Source organism: Talpa occidentalis, unplaced genomic scaffold (genome assembly GCF_014898055.3).
Source record: "Talpa occidentalis isolate TD23 unplaced genomic scaffold, MPIMG_talOcc4v2.1 talOcc4.17, whole genome shotgun sequence".
Classification (NCBI taxonomy): Eukaryota; Metazoa; Chordata; class Mammalia; order Eulipotyphla; family Talpidae; genus Talpa; species Talpa occidentalis.
In genome coordinates, this window is record NW_023601754.1 from 24539558 (window position 1) to 24559210 (window position 19653).

Sequence of the window (19653 nt, forward strand, 5' to 3'; positions counted from 1 at the left end):
GTATGGAAGGAAATATCCTTTGGGCCTACTACCTCCTGGTCCGCTTGGTGAAACTAACTGGAACTGAGAGGGCAAAATGGACATTTTATTATTATTATTTTATTTAAGTAACATTGGATTACAAAACTGTTTATGATTCAGAGGTATAAGATCCCACCTCTTCATATCACACCCACCACCAAATTACCCATAGTACTCAATAGGACTGTTCTGAAATATATTGATATAATCTGGTGTTAAAAGTAGCACCAAAATATAAACATTTACAAAATATTTACTTGCTTCCCTTATTTTGAACTTTTGCTGAAGTGCAACATATCTATTTGCATATATATATACCTATATGTATTTGTGTGTACATCCATATCTTCTATAATCTGACCCTTATATTCTATAACTTCCTCTATGCCACATATGTATTGAACATATACACAGATTGCTAGCATATAGCCTGATGAATGCAGACTGAGTGCACCTATATAACCAGAATCCAGACTAAGGTGCAGAATATGATCAGCTTCCAAGAATCCTATCTTGCATCCTCTTCTAGATACTACCTCCAAGAGTAACAGCTATCCTGAACTTTACCACCAGGGTTAGTTTTATTGCTCTTGATCTTCATAAAAGTAGAATTATTAAGTGCCCTTGAGTCTGGCTTTTTTTCCCCTCAACATAAAGTTGGTGAAATTAATCCAGATTGGTGTGCAATTATAAATCATTGATTTTCATTGTTGTCTACTGTGGATATACTATAGTTTATCCATTCAATGTTTCATGAGAATTTGAGTAGTTAAAAGATTTTGCTATCATTTTCTGCATGTTTTCATGATAATAAAGTTGTTGCACATTGCTTTTGGTACACCAAGTGTGCATTTCTGTCAGGCATATATCTAAGAATGTGGGCACAAATCTAGTTCCAGTAGGTACTAAAAAATGGTTTTCTAAAGTGGTTGTACCAGTTAGGATATAGGTATACTCCCACAAATAATGCATGAAGGTGTGGTTTCACTCAATAATGGTATATGTTCCACTAACTATAAATGAGGGAAATAGAGCTTTCCCTCTGTTTGCTTCACTCCTGCTTTCCTGGGGCTGCCACCCACAATGAAGTGTCAAAGCTCCACCACAATGAAGATAAAGCTCTTGCTTTATCTTCTGTTTTTTTTTAGGGAACTTGGCTAAAACATGATCCTGTCCTAAAATCATCTCCTGATCCAACCTAAAATCATCTCCTGTCCCAACAAGAGTACACACCACCCTTTGCTAAATATCTTTCCCACAGCCACACAGTGCATCTCCCATGAATACTATCTCCCTCTGGGGCAACTGCCACCATCATTGAGGTCCTCCTTTGAGCTTTCTCTCTCCCAGCTTGGGAGTGACACCTTCAGCCTCTGAGTCCTGCCTCTACACTTTCCTGAGGTTCTCAGCCTTTGCTTCTTTGGATGTAAGTAGTTATAGACCATGCCTTACTCCCTTCTAGATATGATCCTCTTTATGGCAGGGATGGTCTAGGCTTTATCACTTTCTAGTCCATAGACATTTCTAGAGAGAACAGCAAGTTACTGACAGGAAAGAATATATATATATATATATATATATATATACACACAAGAATATAAATGATCTATGTAGAGGATGGTCTCAGCAGATACTATTAGGAGGTGCGAAATGAGAAAGGAAGGGAAAGGAAGCCAGTGAAAATTGTGTTATCAATCAGGACACTGGTTTGGGCACCTGGGCTCAGTGTTCCTGGAGAAACTGTTAAGTTTCTCCAACAAGGGGCTGGAGTATTCACCCAAAACTTCCCCTCCATCATCAGCTGAGGGTGGCCTCCTGCTTACACAGGAATGATGAGAAACACCAAGCCTTCAGACTAAGAGCCACAGGGGTTGGCCTGAGCAGGTTTTGCCTTCATAGTCACATCCAGGTGTCAACAGCCTCAGCTGCATTTGCCCTCCATCGCCACCGCTATTGTCTGGCGACCACAAACACACATTCCACAGAATAGAACCCGACCCCTCAGAAGCACTATGACTATGAAGGGGACAAATGTAGGCATCCAGGGGCAGTGATTCCCTGCCCGACACTGCTGACAGGACCACCTTATAAGCGGCCCGTACATCCTCCCATCACACATGCCCAGAGCCTTTTCTTCTGCTCCCAGAGCTTCCTCTGCTTCACCTTTCTGCCTCATATGTAGTTTTACTCATTTCTGGGAAGAAAATACCATCCTGCTTATCTTGAAGCCCTAATAGAACCCATCGGAGGCCCAGTGAGATGAATAAGTCTGCTCCTCTGTCTGCAGAACCGCTCTTCCCTGCTGGGCTGTGCGGTGATGGGTGACAGTCTGATGAATCTCCTCCCTGCTTTGTGAAACTGAAATTCATTCTGTCTCCAAGTCAAATGCTCCCTCACCCAGCCTGAAAACTGAAATACCCTCTAAGGACTCTTAAGTCAGGATTTCATTTTAGCAGGGGCTTTGAAGTCCTGCCTGAAACATGTCCATGCCTTCTTCCGGGAGAGAGGATAGTGAAGTCTCTGGAAGCTGGAAACTGGCTGAATGAGAGCTCTCATGCATATTGGATGGAGAATCTGGGGTTTCTATAGGATGTTTAGGGAAAATGGTCTATGCAGCTTCAGAGTTTGTCAGGACGCTTATGACACTCACGGTGTTGGGATTGAAATGGTGTCCCCACCTTTTCTTAACCATAGATGATCAGTATGGCAGTGTGGGACATTTCCCATAGGACTAGTCTCCTTTTCCTCAACTGGGTCCTGCTGCAGGCTGCCAGAGTGATGATCAGATGAATCAAGCTTCATGTTGGGGCACCCCACACTAGCACAGCTGCTCCCTCCGTTCTCCTCAGGGCCGACATCATGAATGAACCCCAAGTCTGGAAACAGACTCCTCTTTCATATTCTTGAAACACCCTGTAGGCAGCCAGGGCCAAGCTATCAGGTGGTGCGTACATGTTGCATTGTGTTCCTGAAACTGGCACGCGCAGGAGCATCACAAGGCTGGAGAGCACCTCATTCCTGCATGGCTGTGTATGCTACTGACATGTATTTCTAGATGAATTCATCTATCCTCAGTATCCTCTGTGTGTCAGATAAATTCTTTTTTATTAAACATTAACAATGTGCCAGCAACTGTGTTAAGATGATGACTATTGAGAGGAAATGAATTCACAGTCAAACTGCTCACTGGGTTTCTTCATGGGCCTCTTCCCCCTACTGGATCAGCCCCCTACTGGACTGCAAACAGGGCTCTATTTATAAGATTAAAGTTCCATGGGGCACATAACAGCTGCCTCTGTTCAAGGGGTTTTATTGTTAGAAATGTAGGAATCTAGGAGAGGAGTGGATGCAGGTAGGAGGAATAAGGAAGCCAACAAAAGACTAATGGAGCCAAATTGTGAGCTCTTCATTTTATCTTGTTTATCAGATGTTTCCTAAGTGAGATCCAAAACTGTGACAGGATGGGGACAAACTGGGCCTTGCTGAGAGCACAGAGCAGGCCAGTCACACCTACCTCCCCACTGACTACCCTGGCTCTAAGGAAAGCAACTCAGACATATTCATAAAAGGGTAAGGAGACTACTGGGTCAAGAGCACCAAAGGCAGCTGTCCAGATGTCAGCCAGCAGCTTAGGAAGGGCCATCACCAGGGGCTTTGCCAAGTTTGGGGACGAGGCACCTAACTGAGCCAGTCTGTCTATTGCTTTGGCACTTGGACTTGAGCCTACAGAAAGGATTGACCTACGAGAGTCTTGAGAATATGCAGGTTGTAAAGGAAGAAAGAACAGCTGGTGCCTGCACTGACTGCAGTTCCAGAAGATGTTCTGGAGACTCCTCCAGTCTGTCTGTGCTCTCCCAATCATTGCTACCCTCTCCTTAAAGTGACTAATTCTTGTTACCATAGGAATCTCCCAAACACAAGGATGATGAGTTTAGGAATAATTTCAGGTGAGTCATTGTTGAAGTATCTGGGGACTTTTACCCAGAACATGAGGGCTGCCACCTAACTCCTGGCAGACTATCTGGGGAAGAAAATGAAATTGAGAATGAGTAAAAAAGCGAAGCAATGTCGTGACCCACACACTGGGCAGGGCACGCTACTCCACCCTCTGAAGGTTTCCTTGTGAAGTATATGAAAATAATTGTGATTCTTCTAGTTCAACAAATGAGGCTTGAAGAATCATGGCACTTACTCAATCCACGAGTGATCCAGGATTCAAATTCTGTTGATGATTCCAGATCAAAAGGAAACTCAGATACCATCAAGTATCTGAGTTTTTGTGGTCCTCATAACTCATTCTGCACCTTGTTTCACCAATAGTGCCTAACGCAAACTTTATAATCTAGAAAAGTCCCAACAAATTCCAAAGAAATTCCTTTGGGTAAGGAAAAGTTGGAGGGAAGTGGTGGGATGAGTTAAAAAGATGGCATCTGTTCCAATAACAAGTAACTTTCTGGTGGGACCTCGCCTCATACATGGAGGTGTGTGAAGTGAAACATACATCCCATGTTTCCTGGCCTCTGCCACCATTTGGGTTCACACTGGCCTCTCCTCACAGCCTGTGTCTCTATGTCAGTGACCGTGACTGAATGTGTCTTTTTGGGATCTGAGAGGACTTCAGAATTTATCCCTGCAGGGTCATAATTTCCCTGAGAATGGACTGCAAAAGCTGTAAAAGCTCTGTAACAGCACCTCTGCATCTCATCTGGAGAATTCTCAGTTGTGTCTCCAGAACTCCCCTTGGAACTGTGAAAGTTTCTCAGGGTTTTGTCCTGATACTTCATCCTGTTTGTTCCTCCCCCCACCATTTTTTCACCCACTTGCCAATTTTTCCTTGGATCAGTCTCACATAATTTTAAGGTCTTCTTCAGGGGGGAGTCTTGTAGAAACTTCCTGTCAAGGGTTAACATTTTCCACTAACTTCTCTTATTGACCATTTCTGAGCTGTAGCTAAGCCTGAGGCTCAAATTCAAATCCTGAGCAAGTTTTTAAATACTTCTGCTTACCTTTTTCTGGCCTCTAGATACTGGTATGTGAGTATAGGGAATAGGCTTGAGTTTTTAAGCCCTTTACTCTAAGTTTCTTTAGGAAGTTGCTAAAATGTTATTTGCAAAGTATTACATTTTCTGACTTAAAAAATTCTAATCAAGAAAATTCAGGATAAAATAAACATCAACATATAACTTTTATAGGTAGGTAGAAGAATAACAGTAATTAACATTGATTTAATCCATCCAGGATGCCAGACATTGTGTGAACTTCTATTTATGAGTTATCACATTTATTCCTGCTGCAAACCTGTGAAGAATGTATTAACACACAGACACTCTTTTACAGACAAAGGAAGTGACTGGGGTCTAACCACTCAGAAATCTATCCCAGGGCACAGAGTCCAGTAAAAGAGGCAAAGCCCTATTCCCAGGAGTGGGCAATAGCTATGCCTGTACAGGCCTACAAGATGATGGCAAGTTCCCTCAGGGGTGGCTGGTTCTGATGTCCTGCTTTTCAGGACAGGTTAAAGCAAGAGACCAGAAACATTGGCCAGTCAGGACACAGGAGCCCACCTTTCAGGAACATAAATCCTTATGTGCTGTGAATAGAAGTTTCTTGTGGGACCACCTCTCACCCATCCCAATGAAAACGACATGACTTGGTAAGGTGCCTCCAACTTGCTGAAGACTAGACTTCTCTGCTCAAAACCAGTAGAGCAATTGCAATTGCAATTGAGATGACCAACTTTGTAGAATGAAAGAAAATTGCCAACCAGCAGAAAACGGCCTCCACCAGCATGCAGCAAGACTCACTCACTGGGCACTGACTGTATGATGCCCGGCATCATGCTTGGTCCTTTATCTCATTTAGCCACCACAAAAGTCCCATGTATGTATTTTGTGTTAATTTTCATGTAGACATCTGGAATATGAGGAAGATTTAGTTAATACCTTTGCCCAACTTCATAGAAATCTTAAATGGGAGATGCGGGATTAGAATGGAGTAAAGGCAGGTCTCTAGTGACTACATGGAGCTTGAGGTGGTGGATGAGGGGTCTCCAAGGGGAGGGGCCTGGTGTGTTTTGCCCTTGATCCTATCTGGAGAGGGGAAGGGGGGAGGGCATGACTCAGCATCTGCTGACTTGGCCAGACTCACACAGCCCTGCCTCTCCCTGCTTTCCTCAGATGGTCTATGTCACGGTGTCATGATTACTACCTTCCTGCCGTCATCACTGCTGCTATTAATAATACATGAATAATTCAAAAAGTAAACTTTAAGGCGCCCAGCTCCTTCCTGCTCTGGGGAGCTGCCAAAGTTAGCTCAGCTGCCAGCATTACAGAGCGGCTTAAACAGGGTAAGAGGTGAATGTGGAGATGTGGAGGAAGGTTTTGTTTCTCCAAACTGGTTACATTTGATACCTCCAAATGGCTCCAGAGTCCCTTTCTCTTCATGAAAGCCCCTGGTCTGTGAGCTGGAGCATGAAAGGAACAGTGCTTATTGGCACTGACCTCACTCAAGGCCTGTCAGCTGATTTCTTTTTCACTTTTTTTCCTCATGAAATTTGTCCAGAGGTGGATGGCCTTACAGGAGGTGGGGAAATGTCAGACTCCCACCAGAGAGAGAAAGCGTTGACAGGCCTCCTGTATGAGCATGGTGATCCTCGGGGTCCCCTCCTCACTAGATCTGAGATGGAAGCATCTGAGTCTAAGAAGTCAGAGGAGTTTGTGCTCCCCAGGAGCTGATGCAGTGGGGTGATGAACCAGACTGGTTTGCTCGGGGTTGTTCCAGTTTAAACCCTGAAGTCCCACAGTCAGGAACACCCTCAGACTCTGGTCCTTCAGGATGGTGAATCCAGGGTCAGGGAGGGTGAACAGAAGTCCAGAGGGCAAATCTGTTTCTCAGATAAGATCCTGACATAAAATTTAAAAAGGAAGCCAAACCCACTTATTCTCAAGGCAGTGAGTGAGCCGAGGAAGACCCTCACACACCCCTGCTAGGAATAAGGTTTGTTTGTAGCACACATTTGTAAACGTTTGAATCTCTTGTTAAGAAACTTTCTTGAATGGCTTTCTTAGAAGCTAACAGAAGCCTTAGTAATATAATTTTCTCCTTTTCCTCAAAATATTGTAGACATAAAAAAAGAAACAAAGGAAACAGATCGTTGATCAAAATACAGAATGATTAAAATCACAGTCATTCAATTCATGAGCAATGTTTTCAGTTAATGCACATACTGTTTTCTATGCCTGTCTGTTTTCTTTTTCTCCTGTTGCTAAGTGAGTTGTACATATAGTAAGATCCCAAATTTCCACACAAACATTGAAAATATACACACGTTAATGTTAGGAATATATATTAATAACTTCATATGCCAGACAAAGACAAGAGAAAATACCTCAAAAATAGAATTTAAAGATGGTCTCCTCAGATCAAAACAGGGAGGGAAGAGCACAAGGGACTATGAGGATGGTGCACGGGTGAATTGGTGGTGGGAATTTTGCAGGGACTACGCCTGAGAGGAGAAAGCAAACATTGCACAAAAATGAACGATGATGTAAAATATATATAAAAAAAATTTTAAAAAATGGTCTCCTCAATATAATATTGATGTTTTCAAAGAAGCTACATGAGGAGGACTGCCAGCAACTGCCTTGATGTTGGGTGTAGTGTGGTACAGGCACCTGAGAGGTGTGAACCTATACCTCTGAATCGGATACAGAATTGATAGCCAATGCTACCTCGATACAAAAATTAAATGAAAAAGAAACTGTACTTTTCTCTATTCTATCATACAAGTAATTATAGAATTAGAGTGGAAAGAATTCTCAGTTTAGTATTGAGAAATTAGCAACCTTAAGTAAAAGCTAACTCTGAAATCTAATAATAAAAAATATCAGTACCGCCCTGTATTTCTAAAATGATCAGGTCCAAAAGTCCTTCACTCACATAATTACGAGAGGGCATAGAAGGGACATTAGTACCTCCAGTTCATAGACGAGAAAACCACAGTTCAGGCAGCATGTCCCAAGTGACAGCAGCTCATAGGTGAGACCTCAACCAGGTGGAGCACCTCAGCAGAGGTGAGATGATGCAGGGACCACCTTAGATCTCCTGACACCCAGTCCCATGACCTCTGTGATCCATTTTTCCTTTTAAGACTCTGAGGACATGATTTCTAGAATCTTCCCTAAAGAGATGATGTGTCCAGCTTACCTGCCAGTCCTCACCCTTACCCTTTTTACACTCAAGAGTAGTCTATTATGGAAAACAAAGCATCTTGCCTCCTTTCTAGGACCTATCAATCCTCTTCAAGTTTCTGTTAGGATTTCTCGAAGCCAGCCTTGAGATGCAGAGCATGTGGGCACAGGCTCTCTGGGCCTTATGCCTGGTGGATGCAGCCTCCACTGGGCTCTGGTTGTCATTCTGAGCAGATTTTCTCCCTTCAGCTGTACTACTGTGAATAGAAGACACTGCGAAGAGCAGAGTTCTCAGAAATTCAGATAAAATGTGACTGAGGGCTGCTCCACCCAACCCACAAACATCTGTTGTGTTGGGAGACTTTGCAGGACCCAGCAAAGTGCTTGCTGTGTCTAAAAGACCTAAATGGGTTCTGATTTTTCATTTGTCCTTTTAATGGTCACATATTCAATACATGATGATTGAGGTCCAGCTAACTGTCAGGCTTGGGCACAGAGCAAAGTCTAAAGAAGAAAGGGTCCCTGTGCTCACAGTACTAATAATCTAGTGGCGATGCAGGCAATGCATAAGAAATATGCATGAGTACTATACAAATTGACATAAATAGGTACTGTGATCTCATATAAGGGGTTAGGTCTACTACAAATTGGGTTGTCAGAGAAAGACTCTCTGAAGAAAGAGATTTCATGATAAAACTGAAAAGATAAAGAGAAGCCAGACATAGAAAGGTATGGACTAAAAGAGAATCCACAGAGCCTATCAAATGTAAAGGCCCTGGGGTGAGAAAGGTTCAACACATTTAAAAACTGAAAGAAGGGCCTCCCCTGGTGGTGTAGGCAGTTGAACGCCCCGCTGTGAAGCTGTCTGCAGCCTCTGCAGCGCAGGTTTGATCCCGGCCTGCCAGCGAGGGTCCCACATGGTGTGGCAGACCTTTCCTGTCGCACCGGTTGCTTTCCTCAGCAGTGTATTTCATCAGTCTGCCTGTTCTGTTCCCCACTCTGTCTCTGGTGAATCCTCTCTCCTTCCTGCACATCTGGCCTGTACCCTGGTTCTTGTATAAATAAATAAATAAATCTTTAAAAAAATAAAAACTGAAAGAAAGTTGGTGTGGCTGAACTGCAGGGAGCAAAATAGAGGGTGGCACCAGGGAGGCTGCAGAGTCAGGCAAGGCAGATCAGACTGGGGTTTGTGAGCATTTAAGACTTGGTATCATTGAGTGACATGAATAAGTCAATCTGGCACTCAGAAGAGTATGTCCCAGATAAGGAAAGGATGGATTCAGCGGAATAGATAAGAGACAGATGAAAGTAGAAGTCCAGGTGAGAGAGGATGGTGCCTTCAGCAAGAGGTGCTGCAGTTAATATAGAAAAGTATACACAGTCTTAAGGATAAATTTGAATACAATTTGAACAAAACAAGATGGTAGATATTAGAGGGAGCAGAAAAAAAGAAGTAACGAATAATCGCATTTAAATTTCTAGCTGCTGTCAGTGGTAGATAATGGAGTGTCTCTAAGAAGTGACAGAAAGGAGAGGTAGAAGTTGGGGGTAGGGTGAATTAGGAGATGGAATCAAAGTTGTGCTTGAGACCTGCTATACTGAGGTGTTTCAGAAATACCCAAGTAGAGATAGCACCAGGATTGTTGGATACACAAGGTTGGAGTTTCATGGCAGAATCCTCTACTGGAGACCTAAATGAGGGCTGTGTTGGCCTATATTAAGACAAGATGGTAAAACTCCTCAAGAAGGAGCAAACTGTGTCAAAATCTTACAGACAAAATAAGCTAAGAATCTTTTCTATAGATTTAGCAGTAATAGACATCATTAATGACCACAATTAGCATATTGTGCAGTTATAGGTCAAAATTCATAATGAGGAAGGTTAAAAAAAGGGTAGGGAGCCCTTTTTTCAGCAGCATGACAGACTAAATACAACCTCCCTGATAAGGATGTCCAAAAGACATCAAAAATATTTTAAATGAATAGCTTAGTTCAAAAAAATAAGACGAATACACAGAAAACAAAAACAAATCAGGAACTAAATGCAAAAGTTATATCCACGCCCTGCCAGTCCCTTCTGGCCAGAGAGTTTGAGCTTTCAATGCATATAACTTCAATGTTGTAACTAGATGAAGCTGTGAACTTGAGGAAGTGGGCAGCGGGCTCATAGACCTCCCCCTACACACTCACATAAGGCTTAGAGTTCTGGGTGACTGCATCTCAGGGGAAAGAATAAGCTAGAACAATCAGAACATTGCCCAGGGAAATATCTTACACCCTCCTCCACCTAGTCTCTGGGACACATCCCCATTTTAGTATCATCTGATACACTATTAAGGGAACTTTCCATTGATTCCTAACCCCAATATCATGTAACTTTTATGACTTCTATGTTTCCCCACAAACCCTTCTAATCAGATTCCCCTAGACCTCAGAATCTATCTTTACCACAAGGAACCATTTCACTTTCCAAAGCTATTATGTAAAATACCAATACCATCATCTCCAGTATCAAACTCCAGGATCACTTCCCCCTTCAAGATGCACAGCTGGACAAATGGTTCTTTTTCTCCAATATTCTCATCCTAAACCATGATTATAATTGGTTATAAATACTAAAACAAAAACAATAAAATTTATGTCTATGCCTTCCTACATTTTTTGCTATCTTCTATTAAAGTACACAAATAATTCCACTTTCACCAAGAATCTAGAGTTTATAGCCAAATGGCCCCACTATATTCACAGTCTCCCTTGTCTTCATAGATCTCAAATATGAGGCCATGAGTTTCTGGGCAGAAAGGTTTCTAGGTAACAAGCACATAACATTAAGAATGTCCCTCCTCTCAAGCAATCAACAACATGAGCATAACAATTGATACTACAGAAATACAAAAATTGATAAGCAACTACTATGAGCAATCATATACCAATAAATTGTACAATCTAGAAGAAATGGATTAGTTCCTAGATACATACAATAAGCTAAGACTGAATTAAGGAGGAATAGAAAATCTGGACCCGTGAATTACTATTAAGATTGGATTAGCAGGGGTCACCCTGGTGGCTCAAGGGGTTAAGATGCAGCACAATGGGGTTGTTCGCAGCCACTGCAGTGCTAGCTTAATCCCCGGCCAGGGGGTGACCCACATGGCACAACAGACCTCACCTGTCTTACCTGGTGCTCCCCTCAGCAGTGTGTTTCAATACATCTGCCTGTTCTGCTCCCCACTCTGTCTTTGGTGACTCCTCTCATGCCCCACATCTCTGGCTTGCATCCCAGATCTTGTATAAATAAATAAATAAATCTTAAAAAAAAAAGAAAGAAATGGCAAATCCACATAAAAAAAAAACAAAAACAGATTGGATCAGTAATTAAAAATATCCTAACAAAATCAGTACCAGATTACTTAACTGTTGAATTCTACCAATATTCAAAGAAAAATTGATACCAATCCTTCTCAAGAAGAGGAAGAATTTATGAGGCCAGAACTACTCTGACACCAAATACAGACAAGGATGCACAAAGAAAGAAAATGGCAGGTCAATAGCTTTGATGAAAATAGATGCAAAAAGCTTCAACAAAATATTAGCAAACTAAATTGCACAATACATTAAAAGGATTATACACCACGATCAAGGGGATTTACTCCAAAGGTGCAAGAATGGTTCAACATCCACAAATCAATCAATGGGATACACCACATTAACAAAACAAAAAGTAAAAATCATGTAATAATTTCATTAGATGCAGAATACTTGAAAAAATTCAACATCCAATCATGACAAAATATATCAACAAAGTGGGTATAAACGGAATGTACCTTAATCTAACAGAGGCCCTATATGAGGAGCCCATTGTTAATGCAGTTAATGGTAAAAACCTGAAAGGTATGCCTCAGAGACAAGGAACAGGACAAGGTTGTCTTTTAAATAATAATATAAATAATTTCATCATTATATAATCTATATGAACTCTAGACTACAAAGAAACAAATTCAGTAAAGTTGCAGGACAAAAATCAATATACAAAAATCTGCATTTAGATTCAAAGGGAAATCAAGAAACCAATCCCATTAGAATTGTATCAAAAAGATAAAATACTAAAGATTAAATTTACCAAAGGAATTGAAATTTATACACTGAAAATCTAAGACATTGGTAGAGGAAATTGAAGAAGTCACAAATAAATGGAAGATACTCCATGCTCATGGATTAGAATAATTAATATTGTTAAAATACCACATTTCCCAAAGTAATCTATGGCTTCAATACAATCCCTATCAAAATTGCAATGTAATTTTTCACAGAAATAGAACAAGTGATGCTAAAATTTTATGGAATTACAAAAGATCCTGAATAGTTAACACAATCATGAAAGAGAAGAAAACTGGAGGCATCACCCTCTACAATCTCAAAGCATATTTTAAAGCAATAGCAAACAAAACTATAAGATATTGGCATAAAACAATGGAGGCATAGATCAGTGGAATAGAAGGCCCATTAAGGAACATATATTGTCAATTGATTCATGATGATGATGCCACGAATATATGCAAAGGGGAAAGAGCAGTTTCTTTAATAAATGGTGTTGGAAAAATGAACATGCACAAAAATGAAGTTGAACCATTATCTTAATCAATATACAAAACTAACTCAAAATGCATTAAAGGCTTGAATATAGAACCCAAAACTATAGGGGAAGGAACAGCACGGGTGACTATGAAGATGGTGCACAGGTGAATTGGTGGTGAGAATTTTACAAGGACGACATCTGAGAGGAGAAAGCAAACATTGTATGAAAATGAACAATGATGTAAACTGTAAATAAATAATTTTTTTTTAAAGAGAACAAAACATAGGTGTTAAACTACTTGACTTTGGACTTGGTGGTATTTTTTTAAAGATTTATTTATTTATGCATACAAGTACAGGCCAGAGATGTGGGGAGGTGAGAGGATTCACCAGAGACAGAGTGGGGAGCAGAACAGGCAGACTGACTGAAAACACTGCTGAGGGGAGCAGTGGGAGAGACAGGAGAGGTCTGCTGCACCATGTGGGTAGCTCCCCGGCGGGGATCAAACTCATGCTGCAGAGGCTGTGGATAGCTTCATAGTGCTGTGCTAAACCCCTTGCGCCACCAGGGAGGCCCGGTGATTTTTTTTTTTTTTTTACCTGATCCCAAAAGCAAAGACACAAAAGCACAAATAAGTAAATGCAACTACATCCAGCTAAAAAGTTTCTGCACAGCAAAGGAAATCATCAACAAAATAGAAAGGCAACCTATGTAGTTGGAGAAAATATTTGTAAATCGCATATCTGAGAAGGCAATAATTTTTAAAAAAATTAAAGAATTCATATAACTCAATAGAAAAAATAAACAATTCATTTAGAAATGGACAAAAGATTTGAATAAACATTTTCCAGAATATATCCAGATTGCTAATAGGCACAAGAGAAGATGCTCAACATCATTAATCATCACAGAATTATAAAGCAAAAACTTGTGCCTATCTATGCAGCTCCCCTGCAGAGTTCCTTGGCATTCAGCTCAAATGTTCCTTAAGGCTATATCCTTTCATCTACAGTCCTACAGCCCAATTTTTTCCTATGGTAACTGAACTGCGACACTGTAGCTAGGCTTCAGTACCTCAGCAGACAATGCCTATAGATGGACAAGTGTATTTAAAGAATTGTGGTATATATACTCAATGGAATACTACTCAGTTATTTTTTTTAAAAAGATGAACTAGTGGTTTTTAATTTTTTGGAATAATGATTAGGAGTGGAATTATTGGGCCAATTGGCAAATCCATGTTTAATGTTTACTATTTTGAGACAGCTCTATATTGTTTTCAGATATTTGTAAACTAGCTGGCCAAGTTTGCATTTTTCCACTAGCAATGCAGGAGTGTCCCCTGTTCTGAACATCCTTACCAGCATGTTTCTAATTTTTTGATATGGGTTATTCTCACAGGTGTGAAATGGTATCTCATTGTGATCTTGATTTGTATTTCTTTAATAATAAGTGATTGTGAACGTTTTTTCATGTGTCTGCTGGCTATTTTAATGTCTTCTTTGGAGAGGTGTCTGTTTAGTTCTTTTGCCCATTTTTTCATTGGTTTGTTTTGTTTTTGTAAAGTTTTATGTGTTCTTTGTGTATCTTTGATAACTGTCCTTTGTCAGATGCAGTGTGCAAATACTTTCTTCCATTAAGTAGATTGTCATTTCATTTTAGTTTTTGTTTCTTTTACTGTGAAGAAGCTTTTTAGTTTGTTGTAATCCCAGCTGTTAATGTTTTCTTTTGTTTTCCTTGCTGTTGGGGACAAGTCCCTAAAGACATTGCTAAATCTTGCCATGAAATGTTTTCGTTATGTTTTCTTCTATGTATTTTACAGTTTCAGGTTTTACATCCAAGACTTTGATCCACTTTGAGTTGATTTCAGTGTATGGTGTGAGATTGGGGTCTAGTTTCATTCTTTTGTATGCAGCTGTTCAGTTTTCCCAATATTATTTATTGAAGAAGCTATCCATGTTCTCCTTTGTCATAGATTAACTGTCCATATATATGTGGGTGTATTTCTGTGTTCTCAATTCTGTTCCATTGTTCTATGGGTCTCTTTTTGTTCCAGCACAAGGTTGTTTTAATTACTGTGGATTTACAGTATAGTTTGAGGTGTGATACCTCCATTCTCTTCTTTGTCAAAACTGCTTTTGCTGGGCCTCCCCTGGTGGCGCAGGTGGTTGAGCGCCATGCTATGAAGCTGTGCAGCACCGGTTCGATCCCGGCTGGCCAGTGATGGTCCCACATGGCACGGCAGACCTCTCCTGTCACGCCCGCTGCTCCCATCAGCAGTGTATTTCATCAGTCTTCCTGTTCTGCTCCCTGCTCTGTCTCTGGTGAACCCTCTCACCCTCCCACTCATCTGTCCTGTACCCCAGTTCTTGTATAAAATAAATAAATAAATCTTTAAAAAAATGCTTTTGCTATTTGGGTCTTTTGTGATTCCATATGAATTTCAGTAGTTGCTCCAGTTCTTTGAAATATGCCATTGATACTTTTATGGGGATTGCATTGAATCTATATATTTCTTTGGATAGAATGACATTTTTCTCAATGTTGATTGTTTTCTAATCCATGAACAGGGAATATTTTTTGTTTTTTTCCCAAAGATTTATCTATTTATGCATACAAGAACTGGCATGCAGGCCACAGATGCAGGGTGTGTGTGTGTGTGAGAAGTTTCATCAGAGACAGAGTGGGGAACAGAACAGGCAGACTGACTGAAATTCACTGCTGAGGGGAGCAGCGGGGGAGACAGGAGAGGTCTGCTTCACCATGTGGATTTCTCTCTGGCCAGCTGGGGATTGGACTCATGCTGTGCTCAACTCCTTGCACCACCAGGGAGGCCCAGGGAACATTTTTTCATTTCTTTCTGTTTTTGTTTATTTCTTTCATGTCTTATACTTTCCCTTGCATAGATCTTTTACCTCATTTGTTAGGTTTACTTCTAGGTATTTAATTTTTTGGTGTAATTGTAAATGGGATCATTTTCTTAATTTCCTCCTCTTTTATCTCATTGTTTGTGCATAGGAAGAAAACTAATTTATGTGTGTTGATTTTATGCTCCATGTTTATTGCAGCACTATTTACTAAGCTAAATAAGGAAGCAACCAAGTGCCCCAGAACAGATGAATGCACCAAGAAGATGGGGTATATATACACAATGGAATACTATCCAGTGATCAAAAATAAATAAATAAATTCATGCCATTTGCAGCAACATGGATGGAGCTTGAAAGAATAATGCTAAGTGATATAAATGAGAAGATGAAAGATACACACAAAATGGTGTCACTAATATGTGGAATATAGAGTAACTAAATTGATAGTCAGATAAAGACAAGCTGAAAACTAACCCTTGACAGCTGACTACAGAACTGAGATACCAAAGGGGAGTTAGTGGGGGAGGGTAAAGAACAAAAAGGGGAAGAAGCACAATAATCTATGGGGGTGGTATATGGGTGAGTTGGTGGTGGGTGTACACTATGGTGATAGCACCTGAAGGGGCACCCCACTATTACCTCAGTTAAAAATTAATTAATTAATTACATGAAGTAAATATAAAGCACTGTTAACAAAGGCATCCACCACTGATATTGTCTGGGCAATACATTTCAATGAATTAATAATTCTACTTATTCAAAAATTCTGAAGAGTGATAGTCACTTGTCAATGGGGTGTAGAAACCCTGCCTCATTGACTTTTAGATGCCGGAGGAGATTGAAGACACTGTGAAATGATTTAAATAGAAATAAAATAAATGAATCATTTGAGATTAAAGAGAAAAGATGAAACAGTGCCTTTTGGGAAAAAAATGGATGGATCTTGGAGGTGATAATAAGTGAAATCAGTCAGAAAATGAAAGATAATTACTAGATAGCTTCACTCATTTGTTAAATATAAATAACAACAAAAAACCCTTAGACTGTGAAAAAATACTGTGGTTACCATAGTGCTCCACAGGGATGGCGGAGGGGGTGGTGGCGGGGGGTGGATGAAGAGGAATGTGGTAGTGTATTTGCAATGGAACTTTAGGGGAGGGTGAGCGGAGCATATGAACTGCAGAGGTATAAAGCTGCACTCCCGAAATTATAATTATGATTTTTTTTTAGAAAAGGGGTTGAAAACAGTGGATGTCATTGGGAATCTGTACCATTCACCAGTAGACTCTATCCCCATCCCCAACCCCTAAGGAGGACATTTAGTAAGACAGCATTTTTCTAGGCAAAGCCAAAGATGGCTTTTTTCTTGAGACATTAAAAAATTACAAGGGTGATGTGGAAGAATCTTGTATCCCAGATGAATCCTTCTCACTCTGGCAGAGAAGAAAAAGGGTCATGGTCTGAAGCAGGACAGTAGCATTCTTCATAACATCACATAGAGTTCCTTGTCAGAAGTTACAAGTGAGAAGTCACCTGAGGGCCACTGAGCTTGTAGGAGAGTCAGCAAGAGGGAAGGGAAAGGCCAAGCAACGAAAATATGACCCTAAAGGAAACAACTCAGAGAATAGGAAGCATGAAGGAAGACAAGATTCCCAATTTATTCAACAAAATGCAAACGGATTATACCCATAAAACAAAAATAATGATTTAAATTGGTAAGTTAAATTAAACTAACAAGAAGGAACAGAAAATAGACTCGAGATAATCTTCCAGAATAAAGATTTTTTATAAGCTCCCCAAAATAGAGACACCATCCAGAAGATTTAGCTTCTATTAGAAGCCCCAGAAGAAGAGAACAGAGAACATGGATGGGAAAATAATCAAAATAATACTGGAAGGGATTTTCACAGAGTTGAAGGACCTGGGTGTCCATACCAGGATACATTCCCATGAAAGATAAGGAGAAAACCCCAAAATAGTTTCAGAGGAACAAAAATACTTTCAGAAAGGAAGAATAGAAAAGAAAAAGAAATGTTATTCTACATTAGTAACCTTGGATGCTAGAAAACTTAAATACAACTGGTACATATTTGGATAGAATGTTGGAAATAAAATAGTACAGTTATTTTCAACAAAAGGAAATGAAAATGTGGGACATGCACAAAGGAAAGAAATACAATGAGTGAAAGAAAAAGAGGAAGGACCCCACGCAGGAGAGCAGATAAAAGCTTCTCTGACTGGGCCATACAGAATAAAGCTGAAGATTTGCAATGGAAGCTCAGAGGTCCTTGAAAGGGAAAAAGAAACAAAATACCAGACAGAAAAACAGAGGTTTTATTGTTGTTATTCATTTGCTTTTGAGTGTTTCATTGCCTATAAAAAAATATACCTTGTGACTAAGTCCTAATACAAAACAAATGAGCATGAAGCATCATTTGAAGCAATCAATAAGAAGCAAGAAAAGGAAGCCCATTGGACTTTAATGTTAGTTGTGTTCCATTGTAGTGCAAAAGTTATGTAACTCAGCACATGGAGATGGAATGGAGTCCTACCCTTAGCAGCATAATACTTGATAGAACAATTTATCTTTTCATTTTTTGTCTTGCTCCTACTTCACTCCGAGAAGACTTTTACCTGGTTTGTTCATTATAATAACTTCAGTACCTAGAACACTGCCTGGCACTTTTGAACAAATGGGTGAATAAATGAATGATTATACAGTCTTAATATTATAAATTGTTTATTAGGTTTTAATGACACAAATACTGTTCGAAAAAGAATAAGAGACTTAGGGCCTCCCTCATGGTGCAAGGGGTTAAGACAAAGCACTATGAAGCTATCTACAGCCACTGCAGCATGAGTTTGATCCCCGGCCACAGAGGTGACCAACATGGCACAACAGACCTCTCCTGTCTCCTCGCCCGCTACTCCCCTCAGCAGTATGTTTCAGTCAGTCGGCCTATTCTGTTTCCCACTTTGTCTCTGGTGAATCCTCTCAATCCCACACCTCTGGCCTGTACCCCAGCTCTTGTATGTATAAATATATAAATCTTTTTTAAAAAAAGAATAAGAGATTTAATTGAGGTTAAAAGTTCTGAAAAGACATTTTTTCAAAGACACACAGATGGTTAGCAGGCACAAGGAAAGATGTCCAACATCATTAATGATTGGAGAAATGTAAATCAAACTCACAATGAGATATCACTTTCACATCTGTTAGAAGGACTATTGTCGAAATACAAAAAATAACAAGTACTGGTGAGGATGTGGAGAAAAAGGATTCATTATAAACTGTTGATAGGAATGTAAACTGCTTTAGCTACTATGAAAAGAATACACAGTGGACTCAAAAAAATTGAAAAATAGAACTGCAATATTATCCAGCAATACCACCCCTGGGTATTTATCTGAAGAAATCAAATCACTAACTTATAAAGATACATGCACTGCCACATTCATTGCAGCACTATTCAACAATGTAAGTGTCCATTTATATATATGTATGTATATGTGTATTATATATGCATATATGTATTCATCCATATTATGTATGTACATATACATACACATATGTGTGTCAAATCATTCAGTCATGAAAGAAGAACGGAATTTTGTCACCTATTAGGGTATGGATTTGTATCAGGAGCTCTGTGGCTCTTCCTTTGGAAATGTACTGTGCCACAGTGTGAGCTGGTTACCCTGATACAGGACAGGTTCTGACATGCATGTGGGGATTGGGTTTTCAAGCCCATGTGGCTTTGAAAACACGCTGGTCAGCTTTGAACCTGGCTGGAGCCATTCAGGTTTTGAGACCTGAGGGAATTTGAAAATGAACCAATCAGGTTTGAAAGAAGGGCATCCTGAGGGGGATATAATCAGGGCCTCAAGATGGCTTAAGATGCTCTCATGCATTGAGACGTTTGATTCAGACATTCATGTATTCGTTGATCCCTTCACATCTGATCTCCACTTTGGACCACTTGACCACTTGACCATC